This window comes from Dermacentor albipictus, chromosome 1 (genome assembly GCF_038994185.2).
Source record: "Dermacentor albipictus isolate Rhodes 1998 colony chromosome 1, USDA_Dalb.pri_finalv2, whole genome shotgun sequence".
NCBI lineage: Eukaryota > Metazoa > Arthropoda > Arachnida > Ixodida > Ixodidae > Dermacentor > Dermacentor albipictus.
In genome coordinates, this window is record NC_091821.1 from 110,221,509 (window position 1) to 110,237,207 (window position 15,699).

The 15,699-nt window shown below is 47.1% G+C and overlaps 1 protein-coding gene and 1 pseudogene across 6 annotated transcripts in view; both read right to left on the bottom strand.

Annotated features, from left to right (window-relative positions):
• The window catches only part of Herc4 (HECT and RLD domain containing E3 ubiquitin ligase 4), a 283,320-nt gene that overhangs the window by 88,047 nt on the left and 179,574 nt on the right, over positions 1-15,699 (bottom strand). The gene's annotated exons all lie outside the window — the stretch shown is intronic.
• On the bottom strand, positions 495-14,245 carry LOC135907734 (uncharacterized; annotated as a pseudogene).

Here is a 15,699-nt window from a genome sequence, read left to right on the forward strand (position 1 = left end):
AATAGAAATGTAATGCAAAGGGATAGAAAGTTGGGCAAGTTGGTACGGTAACATGGTAGCGCTCATCCTGTCTGCTTCTAGTCTGTGTCCGTGTCACTTCACGCTATAATCCAAGATCATGAAAAAATAGAGCATGCAGTAGGCATTTCAGTCAGTGTCACATTTGGTCATGCAGTTCAGCAGGCTTCACAAATGCAAATAACTGCTCTCCGACTATACACTGTTCACTACACAAGCTAGGCTACCGACGTGGCCTTGGACAGCACCGTATATGGTGTGTTTCAAAGCGATGACAGGGGCAGATGAATATTTCGTCACAACCACAGATGCCAATGCCTGCGCTGTGACAGTAGGAGAAAAAACACAGGCAGGATTTATTCGATGGTGAAGCGAGTATTCTGATACCGCTATAGGTATCGGTCCTATGCCCGTGCCACACAATTTTCCCACAAAAGCATAGCAAAGATACGATGGGGTATTATTATACCGGCATACTAGTGCAGACGTATATGCTGATTACTGAGCGCAGCATCAAAGATGTTGACAACATGCTGAAGATCTATCTTATTGGCAAGAGATCGCTAGACCACAAGCACAGCTAAGTCGCTCAGACGGTTATTCGTCATCTTGCTGTGAAGATAAGCCTTCATTCTTCGAAGGCATGAAAATGTGTGCTTGCAAGATGACGACAATGCCCGTATCATCACGGCGATAACACCCAGCTTGTGCAGTTCGTGGAAGGCTAGTTTACATTCCCCCAAGACAGTCATCAATTGCAGCAGTGTCTCTATATTGCACTTCCTTTCAGCTTCGATACGCTGAAGAAGATTCGTTATCGGTTTGCACTCAACTTCAATCAACTCTTTCAATGTCGCATGCATAGTGTTCGGCGAAAGGCTTGAGTAAGGAGATGTCCATAAAATTCTCGCTCCATGGGTGGAGGGCACCAACTCCGCAAAGTACATCGTTATTCTCCGTGAACCGCTAGTCAGCTTCGCAATCAGGTGGTCCAAAGCGGGTAGAAAAGCTTTCGACTCTGAATGTTTCTTTTGAATCTGAAGACTCTTCTTCAACGAGCCATCCTTTGCTCAATACATACTGTTCTAAATGCAGCGGAAGGCGCGTCATTCTCTGCTTTTCTCTTTGGGACACCTCGTTCTACTTAGGAGCACTGCAGGTTTGCACCCAGACAGTGTCAAATGCGTTCTACGAATTTCTCATATCGGAGAACTCGTCAATGACTGTGTGTGCTATGAGGCATGCCTGACTAATATTGCAGTCTCTACTTTGCAATAGGTCCGAAAGAACCTTAAGGCAGCTGAGTACCTTGGTACTCAGCTGCCTTAAGGTTCTTTTTCACATAGGGCTTATTTTTCACATAAATAAATAAATAAATGGAAGAGAAACAAGAAGTTCATTTGCTCAAGCAGACCCCTAACTTCCGTTGCCCGTCTGCTGTTAGTAGTGATGACTTCGGTGAGACATACAAGGATAACAGGAAAGCTTTTCATTGCCGCTATGCAAGCCGCTATCTGGCAGGCCCATCTTGTATCGCTGGGACGCTGCAGATCTATCACTGGCAAAGATAACCTCTTCTGCACATCTACACATAGACAGTGAATTGCAGATCCACTCAGGAAAACATAGAGGCATTCTAAACGGGAGAAAAAATCCCTCACCGGTTTTATCACCTTGCAGACTTCCACGATGACTAGATTGGGGTGGTGGTTCATGCAATGGACGTATACTGCCTACGGCACTTCCTGCCTGAACAGTGCCTTGACGCCACTTCAGGTACTACTCATGACATTCGCATCATCATATGTTTGAGCAATGCACAGCTGAGTATCTATGCCGCAATGATTCAACGTCTCCCTTATGTAGCCCAGGAGTGACTTTGCATCCATGTGCTCAGCGATGTGGAATCCAAGAAACCGCTCAAAGACAGCCCCACTTGCGTAGTACCTTACTACAATTGATAATTGTTCTGTCTTGCTTAGGTCCTTGGTTTCATCGACAATAAGTGCAAATTACTTGGAGCTTTTCACCTCTTCCTTTATACTTGTCAATGTGATGTGGCTGAGAATTTCGAGGATCTGGTCTTGTGTCGCATGAGGAACGTGCTTTGCGTTCGCTGCTTCACCATTCACTTTCTTTCCGACAACATCGTCATATTTGCAAAAAAGTTCAAGAGCTCAACGAAATTTCCCTTGTTTTCACTTGTGGCACTTTCATCGTGGCCTCTCTGAGCAATTCCCTAAATGGCAGTGAATCGCAAAATATCTGCGACTCTTGCTATATAGAGGCAATCTTCCTCCACCTCCCTGGAGTACACGTCGTTCAAATGTGTTGCAACTTGCTTCCTCTGTCCTTACGATTTAATCTGCATGTAGGAAACCCACGACGTCTGGCAAGACTTATGAGCGAGTGAGCTTTCGTGCTTTCTGAGACCAGCATCCTTTTCTATGGTTATTTTCCAGTTACTGTATCCACCGTTGACAAATGCAGATTTCTCATTGGCACCAGTTGAAAACATTCTGCAAGGGTAGCAGAAAGCTGCGTCGGCCTGTGCGCTGTACTCCAAACAAGCAAATAGGTGGTGCCAGTCCGAGTGGAAGCTTCTGCTCAATTTGCCGTACTTCTTAAATGGAAATGGGTTCAGTATTGGCTGTGTGGGTGACTCTGTCTTAAATTTCGAAATGTCCAACTGGCCAGCACGGTCGACATCCACATCCGAGGTGGTGAATTCAGTCGCGGAATCAGGTTCATCCCTTGCTGCACACGATGTGGGAAGCTTGTCGCACTCACAGTCTATTTGCACCGACGAGGATGGACAAGCGCCGTTAGAAGTGATGCTGTTCACAATCTGTTCAAGCGGAATCAAAACGGAGCTCTGAGAAGGATTTTCTTGCTCATGGAGTGTCTCCAAATTTCCCACTGTTGAAGCAGAAGGCTCGGTGAGGACGCATTGTTGCTTGGCCCGCTTGCTTGCATTAAAAAAGAATCGGCAATGGACCTTCTCTGCGACCTCCTAAGGCAACACAAAGCTCCTGTGGCATCGACCACACGTTGAAGCCTCTTCCAGTGACGAGATGGGCTGGTGTTTCCTCCCGCGACACGAGCACTGCTTGTGAGCGAGCAAACCAACTGGCTGAAGTGGTTGGTGCCACCACTGCAGTGAACTAGAAGGCTAGAAGGGGTCAGTGCAATGAGCGGAACGGCGGTGTTGCATCGCGAATAGTGCGCCTAGGGGCAATCATAGCTGTGACGCTGTTGTCGCTCACTACTGAAGCTCCTTTTACAACTCAATACGGCGAAGAGCATTTTTTAGACGTTTAGCAGAGGCAACCCACCCCATTCATCACCCGCCTATCCAGAAGTCAACGCAGCTTTGACGCCGACCGCTACGTGACGAAGACCTTCTACCTGAAAATGACAAGCTGAACTAATGGATGAAAGGGGCCCAAGTCGATGTCTACTGGAGAACAACGCCGACCTTGGATTCCCAGGTTGCTACATGGGCACATATTTCATACCATCGAAGTCGGAGTTCGGCGGAACAGCTTGAAATCCTGGCGGGATATTGAGACCGATTCGATGTTTGTGATTGGCCGCGATACACTCATCAGATTCCCTAGTCTAGTAGCCTAAGGAAGACGAAGGGATAAAAAGCGGAGACCTTTTGTTCAGAGAGGCGAATGTGTCCTGATGTGAACTCGGACATTTAATGTGCTCCTACATGGAGTGGGCTTCCGCACCTGGAGCCCGTATGCATAATGTAAATAAACCCTTTTAAAGTGAAGCTTTCTTTTCCTCTTCCTTCAACTTTCCCAGTGCTACTGCTGCTGCTGCTGTCTGGCACACCGTGTCAGGGGGTGGTTCAGAGCGCGTGTATACATGACAATAGCGCGGCAGAGAAGGCGATGTGAGAAACTCACTTGGACATTGCACTGCGTCGAATGTGCACATACCCTCTGGAGCACCCTGGGCGTTGCCACATTAGCCTTTTGACAGCTGTAATTATCCGTGACCCCCGCAAAAGCATTGCAGAAACTGCAGCGCTTACATATCTACTAAGGTGCAAGTCCAGAGGCTAGCTAGACAGAATGGTAAAGAGGAGGGGGGAGAGAAAGCAGAGATAGGGTAGAACAAACGCAGTCGCTAAGCGAGTGAATAACAGCCTTGCCACTCTTCGCTTGCAGTTCCCATTCAACGAGAGGGGGGGCGAGGGCGAAGAGAAAAGATGACATGAGAAGGCAATGAAACGCTACTACTATAGACACGACAACGGTTGTGGGGAAACGGGATAAATTTAAGTTCAAGGTACGGTAAGATACGTCCCTGCTATTTCTGAAAAATACACACTCCACCATGTAGAGTGGACAACTTACTCAGGGCGTGCAGAAAAAGAGCCGCATTAATTACCCCTTTGACGGTTTTCGCCGTACATGTACGGCGGCGGTTTTCTGTCTCGCAAGGTCTTCGCCGTACGGGTACGGTTTTGACCCTCCGTTTGAAATTTCGTGCCATAATGACAATGCACGCTTATTGGGAGGTGCTGCCACCTCTTAGGTTTTACAAGAAGCGTTTCAAATTTGTGCTACCTTCTTGGGGAGATAAACAGAACTGACTTCAAGCTTCAGTGCGTCACGCAGACTGCGGCCACACCCCTTTTGTGGTTTCGGTTTCGCCGCGTGATCGCAACGGAGGCGCGCGAAACATCATTTTTCTCTTTGTCGACACTCTCTTGCAAATGCTGTGGAAGTTGATTTCTATCTTGATTGGCACTGCTCTTAGCTTGTTTATAACCGCCGCTCGCGAGGTATTCTCGCTCTCAGCGGCAACGCGCTTTCGCGGTTTCGGTTCCGCCGCAACGGAGGCGCGCGAAACGTGATTTTTATCTTTGTCGGCACGCTATCGCAGGGGCGGCGGAAGTTGATTTCTATCTTGATTGGCATGGCTCTTAGCTCGTTTATCACCGCCGCTCATGAGGTATTCTCGCTCTCTGCGGCTGCGCGGAGACTCGTGTTTCAAGGAGTACCACACTCTAAAATACCATTGAACATATTGCAGTTCTGAGTGATGCCGACACCAAAATACTGTTCCCTAACTTTTTTTGCTATTTATGCCTGACTTTATACATCTTGTACATTCAATATCCGCAATAAAACAATTTGACCACCCGGGAAAATTTTCTTCAAAATAATTCGACCCTCAAAGGGTTAAAGCACACCGCAGGGTCTAGGTGACACCACAGAAGCGTTGGCATGTCAAATCAACACTTCTGTGCCCGCCGCAGTAGCTTTGCAGCTATGTCACTGCTCGAAGTCGCGGATTTGATCCCGACCGCGGCAACCACCATTTCGACGGGGGTGGAATAAAAAAACCCACAATTCAATTAAAGTTTAATACTTCTGCCATGATGCGATGTGCCATGTGAGGCAATGACAATTCTCAACCCTCAGACGTTATAAAATTAGGCGCACAACTATGCCTCAAGCAAACACCTCTCCCAGTGTGTTCTGTGTACTGCGCAGACAAATGGCAGGGGTGCACGCGAGGTAACGTTTAAGGTCAACTCAGCACTTTCGCGTTGGACTGAGCATTGAAGAAATGAAACATTTGCCATCAACATCACCGCTAATTATTGTCGATCAAAGCAAACAGCGAAGAAAGCTTCATGTACATAGATGCCCACAGTGCGTGGGATCTGCATAATTTTTCATTATTTCCTATTACCAGAAGTACTCGTCGATGGGCTTGATGGATTCCTGGCCCCCAAATGCCACTTCGAGCCGCAACACTCCCAAATGCATCAGCATTCGGCGCGCATCTTTACTGACAGGCAATTAGGTTCGCGGAGCGGATGGCAGACTAAGTGGTGGCGTCCTGCAAGGGTGGGTGGCTTACCAGGTCTTTTTGAGAGTAAGCAGTGCTGTCCCAACGGTTTTCTGTGAGAAAAGCTGCAGCTTAGAAGGGTCACGACATTTCAACTTGTTTGACCCCACTTGCGATTTTGTGGCCGAGGCTATTACATCCGAGGCACGAACTTCCCGGTTACCGCAAGCAGACTGAACAACGAAGAAATGTAGCCCATTTTTAAATCTATTTAGAATCGTTGAAACCATTTTTAGCTCATTGCGGCAGTTCATGCTGTATTTCAGGCACCTATTCTATCACAAGCGCGAGGGTAATTGCTTGTGATCATGAATTTTTTATAATAAATTGCTATGCTTAAACAAGACCGTCCTTTGTAAGCAGCACAGCTCTCATACATCTGCCTCCAAATTATAAGACGTCAAAATTAACATTTTGTTTTATACCGCCTACCTTGGATCAGCTTTTCAGCACTCTTTGGGGTGGGGCAAAGGGGGGCCGCCCCCCCTTGCACAGCCCCAGGCTCTAGTGCAAGAATTTTTAAAGAAGGGTTTAGTAGAAACAGAGACAAAATCAAACGAAATTTTGCAAGGCGATAGTCTGGAGAGGAAAGCTAGTGCCGTCCCCCAAACCAGAGGCTCTCCCCCATTGCCTCGACCAGTGCCCGCAAGCAATATTCCTCCAGACTTTTGCCATATTAGAATTTAGGACCCACATAGCATTTACTTTAAAGCAATGCTTTCTTTGCCTATTCTCCCCCACTTTTCGGGTGATGGCTGCTGTCTTGCGAAGCAGACACAAGGCCATTACACATTTCTGACTAACACAGTATCAACATGTTGTGTGATGCATGGGAAACCAGAGGCATCAAGTGGAGAAGTCAGCAAAAACAGCAAAAACCAAACCAAAGCAAATCAGCAGCAGAGTGTGGAGATGAATTACAACGCTTGAAACTGAGATGTGGTGATCCTATCGTTCAATGTCCAGTCTTGCACTCACTCGCCCAACATCGAAGCTGCCCATTCGATCCCTAAAATGGACATCCTCACACTGTCCGGGACATGCTAGTACGGTTTCATGCCCTATTGCTGTTCCATGCCCTACGTATTTCAATGAAAGCATAAGTGTGCTAGGTGCGCTGGCGTGGCAACTTACAAGAACAAGAGTGCTACGCATCTCATAGGTGGCACAATTAAGTTGTCATGACCACTTGACACAGTGGCCAAGTGCATCGTCGCAGTTAGTGTGGGAAATACATGTTGCATACATGTTGCTCTCACTTTCCTTCTGGTACACTTCCTGCTGTAGTTTTGCTTGTTCTGCATTTCACAGGGACCATTGGTTGTTTGCATTGCATGCACAGCACTTGATCAGTGCATGAGTCAGAGGGAGCTTTCTGTTTAAGTTTATTGGTGAAGCATGCTAATATTGAACAATACAGTGGAACTTACTTCATTTGAACACCAAGGGGGCGAAAAAATTATTCAAATAAAATTGACTTTGAACAAAAGTAAGTCACGTTGCTTTACTTTAATAAAGCTTCCTCAGTTTAGAAACAGTGCAATGTGCTACCAGGTGCAATATTTTCCATAATTTTAATATGACCACCTCAATGTTCAATTAGTAGATAAACATAAGCCAAATTTGCAAATTTATCATGCGTATGCATTGCTGCATGCTTTAAACTGTCTTTAAGACATTTCGTGTGCACAGTGCATGTCCTGAGCACTTGGTTAATCTAAATTTGCCTTTTGCAGAAGCCATCTTTAAAAAAGACATTCCCAAATATGGACCATATTGCCCATCTTTAATTCCCTATAAAAATAAAGGAATGGCTAAGACTTCACAAATTGAATTTTAAGTGTAATGCTCTTCTTTATTCTGCTGAGAAAAATAAGTCTTATACCCTCTTAACAATGTAACAGCTTTTTTTTTTCTTTTTGCCAACATCTTTTATGACACATTGTTTTGTCGTACAACAAAGTTCAGGTGGTGCATGCGCCGATGAAAAATTTTTTCTCAAGAAATATTTTACAAAATGACTTTTTTAGTTATACAGAAGCACCTTGAATTTTTGAAAAGAAATTGCAGCTGGTCGAGCACCAAGGTTGGGATGGTTGGTATGGAATTACCCTATTCGATTCAATTCACTCCTGTCACTATTCTATTCCTATTCGATTCTGTTGCAAAAATTACTCGCACACCCCAAGATATAAGACTTACAAACTGTGAAACTGCAAAAAGAAATGAGCAAGTGAAGATAATAAAAAATAGATTTCAAACTAAAAATAAGAAGTTTTACTTAACACACACATAAAATTTCAAAACACATAACAGCGTACACAAACAGTGAATTAGCAAAAAGACTGTGCCAGCTACTTGCGCACCTAGTGCCCGTCGTACTAAAGGGACAAATAACGAAGAAGGCATCCTTACATTTGTTAAGGGGAGACACGGGTCTTCTAGCCCAAAAAATCGACTTTTTGTAAAAATTTTTTTCCCAATCTAGACGTCCTACAGAAGCTATTGCTGCAATAATAACGTGTTCTGATGAGTACTTATTTTGTTATTGCACTCTAAGGTCAGTTTCATCACCGCTTTCGCTCGCAAACGCCCCTCGAAAAGAGGCGAATTCAATGCCTTCGTCTACGCCAACCGTTACTTACAGCGCGGCCATTTTGGAATCATTCGAAAGTTGGATTCTTCTACATTCCGTTTTTGCGGGAAAAGGGCACCAAGTCTGACTACTATGAAGGTACACACTTTCAAAAAAAGGGGAATACTCGCACGGCATTGGCGCCTTTGTACCACGTGGGTAAATCCTGATCTCTGATTGGACGACCGAGAGTTTCGTTTCTTCGACAATGCGAGACGCCATGTTAGACGTGGTTTGCACGCAGCCTAGTGTGCCGTAGCAATGCGACGATGGCTGGCGGTCGACGGAACTTCGTGACGGCTCATGCTTTCGGGAAAAAACGCAAGCGACGTTCTCGGATACGCAAGTGCGTCGGATGAATCGGCAGTGATGGCAACCAGCACAGCGACATGCGCCAGCGAGCGAATGGCAGCTACCGAAGCTACCGCCGCACATGCGATGCCTGCAGCCAGCAACATGTTGTTGCAACTTTGAGGTGGTCCCGTAGCGCTCATCACCCGTTTCGTGACAGAGCGTTGGTAGTGAAGACTCCGAGTCAGGCGTTGGTGAGAATAACAAAAGGGACTTTATACACTATATACAGGTCATTATACAGGACAAGATCGGATCGGTATAGGGACCGAGAGCTAACCGCAAACGCAACTGTTCCCGCACAGCAACGTCCGGCAAGACGCCAACGCGTAACACATCTTACTCCACTCGAGAGCGGCACTCGGCTCACGGTGGTTCGGTGGATCCGGTTCTCCAGGCAGCGGCGTTGGGGCTTATAAAGCCCCGAGAAACGATTGTCACTCAAACGGCCCAATAGAAAGCCAGACTCGGCGGTCGTCCGAGAGGTCCAACCAGCGACCGCGCTGGCCACTCGCTTCAAGTTTGCCAAGGGCGGTGACTTCCAGGGGAAAGGAAATACGGCGCCGGGCTGTCTAGCACTTTGTTGCACGTTTGGACATGTCGCTTGAAGATGCTCCTCCACAGGACGCTGCTGCCTGGTGGCGCAGCTTCTTGACTTGTCAAGGGAGTGTTAGGGCACTGTGCCTTTCGGCGCAGCCCCAGGTTTGACCAAAGGGCTTTCGCAGGATAAATTCTGCATCTTGTAGATTCGGAATCCGGGCTAGTTGTACGGGCACAACAGCATCCCCGCCATCAGATAAGGCGCCAGGAAGACGCGCTGCCTCCACATGGCTCGGATGCCAGGCGCGCACGTTCGTCAGGCTCGTCCAAGTTCACGTCCAGGGTCCAGACACCAGGTAACTTCACGCGCCCAAGTCCCACTCTCCGGGAGAGGAGCTCTGCTCACAGCGTTGTTGCCAAGGCACCTCGACCAGCTCCGCTCAGGTCGTTTCGATGCCCTTGCTTCTCGCCACTAGTCATGGTTGGTCGTTCTGCAGCTTGCAAAACCGACTGGCAAAAGGCAACACCCCACACAAGCAAGTGCCCTCTGTCTCCCATCAAACACCAGACAAGGCCATAATCCAAATCAACCTAACTAAATTGCCATCACCCTTTTTGCTCCCGCTGCAACAAGAGGCAGGTGTATGATCTGGTACACAAGGCTCAAACAACCATTTTTCCAATTAACAACACACCAAAATACCAGAAACAATTAATAATCAGCTATAATAATGAAAAATATAATGGTCCCTTTGAAATCACTTGGACTGAAAACATACTACTGAGGAAGCAAATGACATCATTAATTTTTTCCCCGATCTCCCTGCGAACATGACATGTTGTCGCAAAGCAAAAGAAGGCAAGTAACGAGTAGGTCACTGAAAGAAGCGAGGCCTAGAATGCACGACTTAGAGCAACTGCGTTTGCATTCAACCTTCCCTTCTTATAACGGACGAGGCTGTGCTGCTGGAGGGTCATGCTCCATCTCAGCAAAAGGCCAATTTTAGATGACATGCTACTTAACCAAGTTAGAAGGCAATGGTCCGTTTCCACAACAAACTTAGAACTGGAGACATAACATGCCAGTTTCTGAATAGCCCACACTACGCAGGCGCACCCTTTCTCAGAAGTACTGTATGCCTCTTCTCTACAACTTAGTTTGCGACTTAAATACAAAATTGGTCGTTCATGACCACTAGCATCTTCTTGGCATAGCACCGCTCCCATGGCGCGATCACTCGCGTCACATTGAATGATGAAACCTTTTGAAAAGTCTGGTGCCATCAGAACCGGCTTATGGCTCAATGCTCGCTTCAGCTTTTGGAACGCATTTTCTTTTTTCGAGTCCCATGTCACCTTAACGGGCTATGCCTTCCAAAGCGCGTCGGTTAGCGGGCTGGCAAGGTCAGAGTAGTCTCTCACATAGTGTTGGTAATATCCAGCTAAACCTAAAAAGGCCCTTAAATTCGTCTTCGTGGTTGGCCGGGGATAGTTCACAATAGTGGCTACCTTGATGTCGGAAGGTCTACGCCGGCTGCGCCCCACCACATGGCCTAAATAGGTCACTTCACCGCAACCTAGGTGACATTCAGCTGGTTTCACAGTAAGGCCTGCCTCTTTCAACCTGCTCAACACGACTCGCAAGTGCTCCAGATGTGATTTCCAAGTGTCCGAAAATATGGCAACATCATCGAGGTACGGCAATGCGAACTCGCCTAAACCATGAAGCACTCTGTCCATCAGGCTAGAGAAGCAATATGGCGCATTTTTGAGGCCGAAGCTCAACATGAGTGGGCTGAATGTTCCAAGTGGGGAAACGAAGGCGGTGCAGCGGCTAGCCCGTTTCGTAAGGGCTACTTGCCAACAGCCTCACACGAGGTCCAGGGTAGATATATAATTTGACTTCGACACCGTCTCTACCCTTTCTTCCAGGTTTGGTATCGGATATGTCTGATCTCGGGTTATCGCATTCAGGCGCCGATAATCGACACATGGCTTCGGATCTTTTCCTGGAGCCTGGACTAGTATCAAGGGCGATGTGTAGTCGCTCTCACTTGGTGCTATAGCCCCCCCAGTCACGCATGCGCTGAATCTCCTCAGCCATGATTTTTTTTCTGCACGGGTGAACAACGGTACGGTTTACTGCAGATCGGTTGCTCAGATGTTAACTCGATGTCGTGCTCTAGGACTGTGGTCCTTCCGGGATGGTTCAAAAAAACCTCCCTAAACTCTGAAACGATTCCTGTTAAATCCTCCTTTTGGGCAGCACTTAAACGTGCATCCAATGTCAGCTGTTCCAGCATTAACTCTAAACCACATAACTTCATATCAGCCGTCGTCAGGATTTCGGCCCCTTCCTCATCGGCTATTGAAGAGTCTTCCTGTTGCTCGCGAATCAGAGTTTCCCTTTGAACTGCAGCGAGCTCCTGCCAGCTGGCGGAAACCGGAGCGAGTGTGGAGCCCGCGTCGCCTAACTGCGGCGTCGTATCCACATCGTGGCTAGCACTGCACGTGTCACTCCCAGTCACTTCCAGGGCATGCTCGCCCAGGCCAGCCTCCGAGCTCTGCCTCTATCGTGCCTGCTCGCCGCTCAAGTTACCTTGATCGATCCGTGTGCCGCACCACTGTTCGCTCACTGATGCAAAGTCAAGTTCCCTCGACAGCTGGCACGCTTTGGATCGCATGAGGTCCATGTACGCCACGTCGGCAAAGAATGATTTGCCCTGATCCTCAGCAGCTGCTCCAAATATTTGAGAAGAGGTAGGGAAAGTGCTCTGGGAGGGCGGCAGACACAGCGGATTCTGTGTTAAGTTTCCCAGACTCTCCTTCAATAACTGTTGCGATCGGTAAACAGACACTCTCCTCCTCGGCCACTTGCCATATCCAAGTGCACTCTCCCGTAAAATCACTCGAGGAGATAAAAGACGGGTGGACAACGTCCATAGTTGCTGCAGAGTCCCGAAGTGCTCGGCACTTCTTGCCGTTTACTTTAATTTCCTGCATATATGGCTCCAATAGTATGTTTTTGTGAGTTTCCTGTATTGTTGCAAAAGCAATTTTCTCTTGGCAGTTCGCAGCAATGTGCCCTTGCTTTTTGCAATTGTAGCAGGTTAACGGTTTCCGTTTTTCAAAAGAACACGTCGTATCGTTTCACTGCTTGGGACCATTGTTATCATTCTGAGATGCATTCTGTCCTTCCCTTACAGTTTCTTTGGTAAGGGACACTTGTCTTCCCGAAACTCGCAACGCGTGATTTGCTTCCGTTCGTCGGGCTTCCCGGGAAACCCATCTCTCCTATCCGCTTTTTCTACGCGCACTGCATTGCTGTGCAAGCTGCGGCGGGTGTAATACTCTTCCGCTAACTCTGCTGCCTTGTTTAGCTTAACTTCCTTAGCCTATCTTGCGGCCAGAGCCTGACATCTTCATCATTGCAATGGTAGAACTGCTACAATGTGATGCATTCGACGATTTTGTCGCGGTCATCGTAAACCTCTTTGCCCTTCAGCCATTCCACCAGGTCGGCTTTTAGACGAAACGCGAAGTCAATATTCGACTCCCTGCCCTTTTTTGCATACCGGAACCTCTGCCGGAAAGCTTCGGGCGACAATTTGCACTTCGGCAGTAGCGCTTCCTTACATCACTTAGCTCTCAGACGCCTCTTTCGATAAGCAAGTTATTACATCCGATCCCTCCCCAGGAAGCAAGGCTAACAGATTCTGTGCCCAGAGGGATCGCTCAATGTCATTCCGTTCGCACACATGCTCAAATTTCACAAGGTATTTGGCCATATCCTCTCCGACGACAAAGGGCAGAAGTTGATCGCGTATTCCTGGACCATTAGAAGTGAGACTAGGCGCCAGCGAGCTATTTCGGGTCTCCCACTCTTTCATTTTAAGCTCATGCTCGCGACGTTCATTCTCTTTCCTGTCCTCCTCGCAACATTCCTTCTCCCTCTTTTCCTCCTCGCGACTTCTCCATCGTTCACACTGTCCTCCTGCTGTTTACCATTTTTTAATATACCTGCTGTACGCTACTATAACGCTACTAGTGAGACATCCGCAAGTATTTCACACATTGCCCTGTTTACTCCCTCAGCATCCCCTGGTTTTCAAAACACTCTCACTAGGCTTGAAACACGCAAGGTTAACACAATGCAACACCAAATTTTTCCCTAAGCTACTATAACTTGTGTCAGAGAAAGTCTGGTGTTTGAGGTAAACTTCAGGCACTCACCGCGCCGAGGTAGCCGATGCCGGTCAATCCCGTAGCTGCCATCCACTGTTGCTACTTTGAGGTGGTCCCGTAGCGCTCGTCACCCGTTTCATGACAGAGTGTTGGTAACGAAGACTCCGAGTCAGGCGTCGGTGAGAATAACAAAAGGGACTTTATACACTATATACAGGTCATTATACAGGACAAGATCGGATCGGTACGGGGACCGAGAGCTAACAGCAAATGCGACTGTTCCTGCACGGCGACGTCCGGCGAGACTCCAATGCGCAACACATCTCACTCCATTCAAGAGCGGCACTCGGCTCACAGTGGTTCGGTGGATCCGGTTCTCCAGGCAGCGGCGTTGGGGCTTATAAAGCCCCGAGAAACGATTGTCACTCAAACGGCCCAATACAAAGCCAGCACTCAGCGGTCATCTGAGAGGTCCAACCAGCGACCGCGCTGGCCACCCACTTTAAGTTTGCCGTGCGCGGTGACCTCCAGGAGAAAGGAAATACGGCGCCGGGCTGTCTAGCACTTTGTTGCACGGTTGGACATGTCGCTCACCAATGCTCCTCCACAGGACGCTGCTGCCTGGCGGCGCAGCATCTTGACTCGTCAAGGGAGCGTTAGGGCGCTGTGCCTTTCAGTGCAGCCCCGGGTTTGTCCAAAGGGCGTTCGCAGGATAAATTCTGCATCTTGTAGATTCGGAATCCGGGCTGAATGTATGGGCACAACGTAGAAGGCAGCGCGCGTCAACAGGCTTCTCACCAGAGAAGCCGAACAAGTGGCAATTGAACGTCGCGCGGAGGAGGAACGACAGAAGCTGTCTTCGTTATCAGCTACCCGCCGAAAGCAGTCACTTATCGGAGATTCCCCGGAAGCGGCGGCGAGCGAGACCGTGTTTACAATTCTAAGCCTAGCGGCTCTAAATCGCCTGCTTCGGTGCGCAAAATGTGAATTCTGCCGTGGCCCTTTGAACGTGTTAAAGGGCGACTGGGAATATGAAGTGGCCATGAAACTAGTGGTGAACTGTGCCATTTGCGAAGACATAAGCCCCGGATGGGGCTCACCCAGAAGAGGGGAATACAGGCTGAAAAAGACCAGCACCGGCTAGTGGCATCTGACAAGAAGCACTCCAGAGCATAAAACTTCATGCATGCCATAAAGAAGAGGTGCATGAATGAGAGCGATGGTGATTATGTGCCTGGTGGCTTCTAGTACAAGGTGGACTTAAATTTCTTGCTGTAATTGCTGAGAATAAATCTAAATCATGTCATGGAACTTCGTTTTGCATTTTCTCAAAAGCTGCATTTCTCCTATGACATGTGCTGTTGCCCACAGTATCTTTTGATGTAATTGTCCTATTTCAATTATTCTTGTTGCATTCAAAAGCTTATGAGTTTCTACACACAATAAAACTAATAAAATATAATATCCCTTCTGCTAGAATTTTTTATGTGGCAATACAACAGATAAGGATTTTGAGCTTCATAACCACCACATTAGATATGGCAATAACTTTTGTAACAATAGAGCTAAAATTACAGTGATGGTCTAATTGTGATCTCCGATTGTTCTAGAATGTGTACATATAAACTTTTCTCTGATATTCAGTGGTAAAATTGTTGAAAAGTTGGGCAAATTGATTTTCAGATGGTATTAATTATCTCAAAAACTACTTAAATAAGAAAAAATAGATTGCATATATGCTTCTAGCAGGCTAACATATACCTTGCCTGAAAATTTCATTTGCATATGACAAAAATTTTTCTTAAAAATCAGCCACCAGTGTCTCCCCTAAATCACATATTTAGAAACCTTTTTCCAATAAAAAGATCATCTTGTATATTTTCTGTTACAGGCGAGTTTTTAAGCCTATGAATAAATCATTGCAAAATGTCATACTCAGTTTATTACAAATTTCAACGAGGAGGGCATGTTACAAGACAACTTAAAGGACCAATGGAGAAGTTCAGTTATGCATGTTTGCTGTGGACTACGTCATTAACTCACATACATGTTTTTAATAGTATATCTGTGTTTACAGTACACATAGCTGT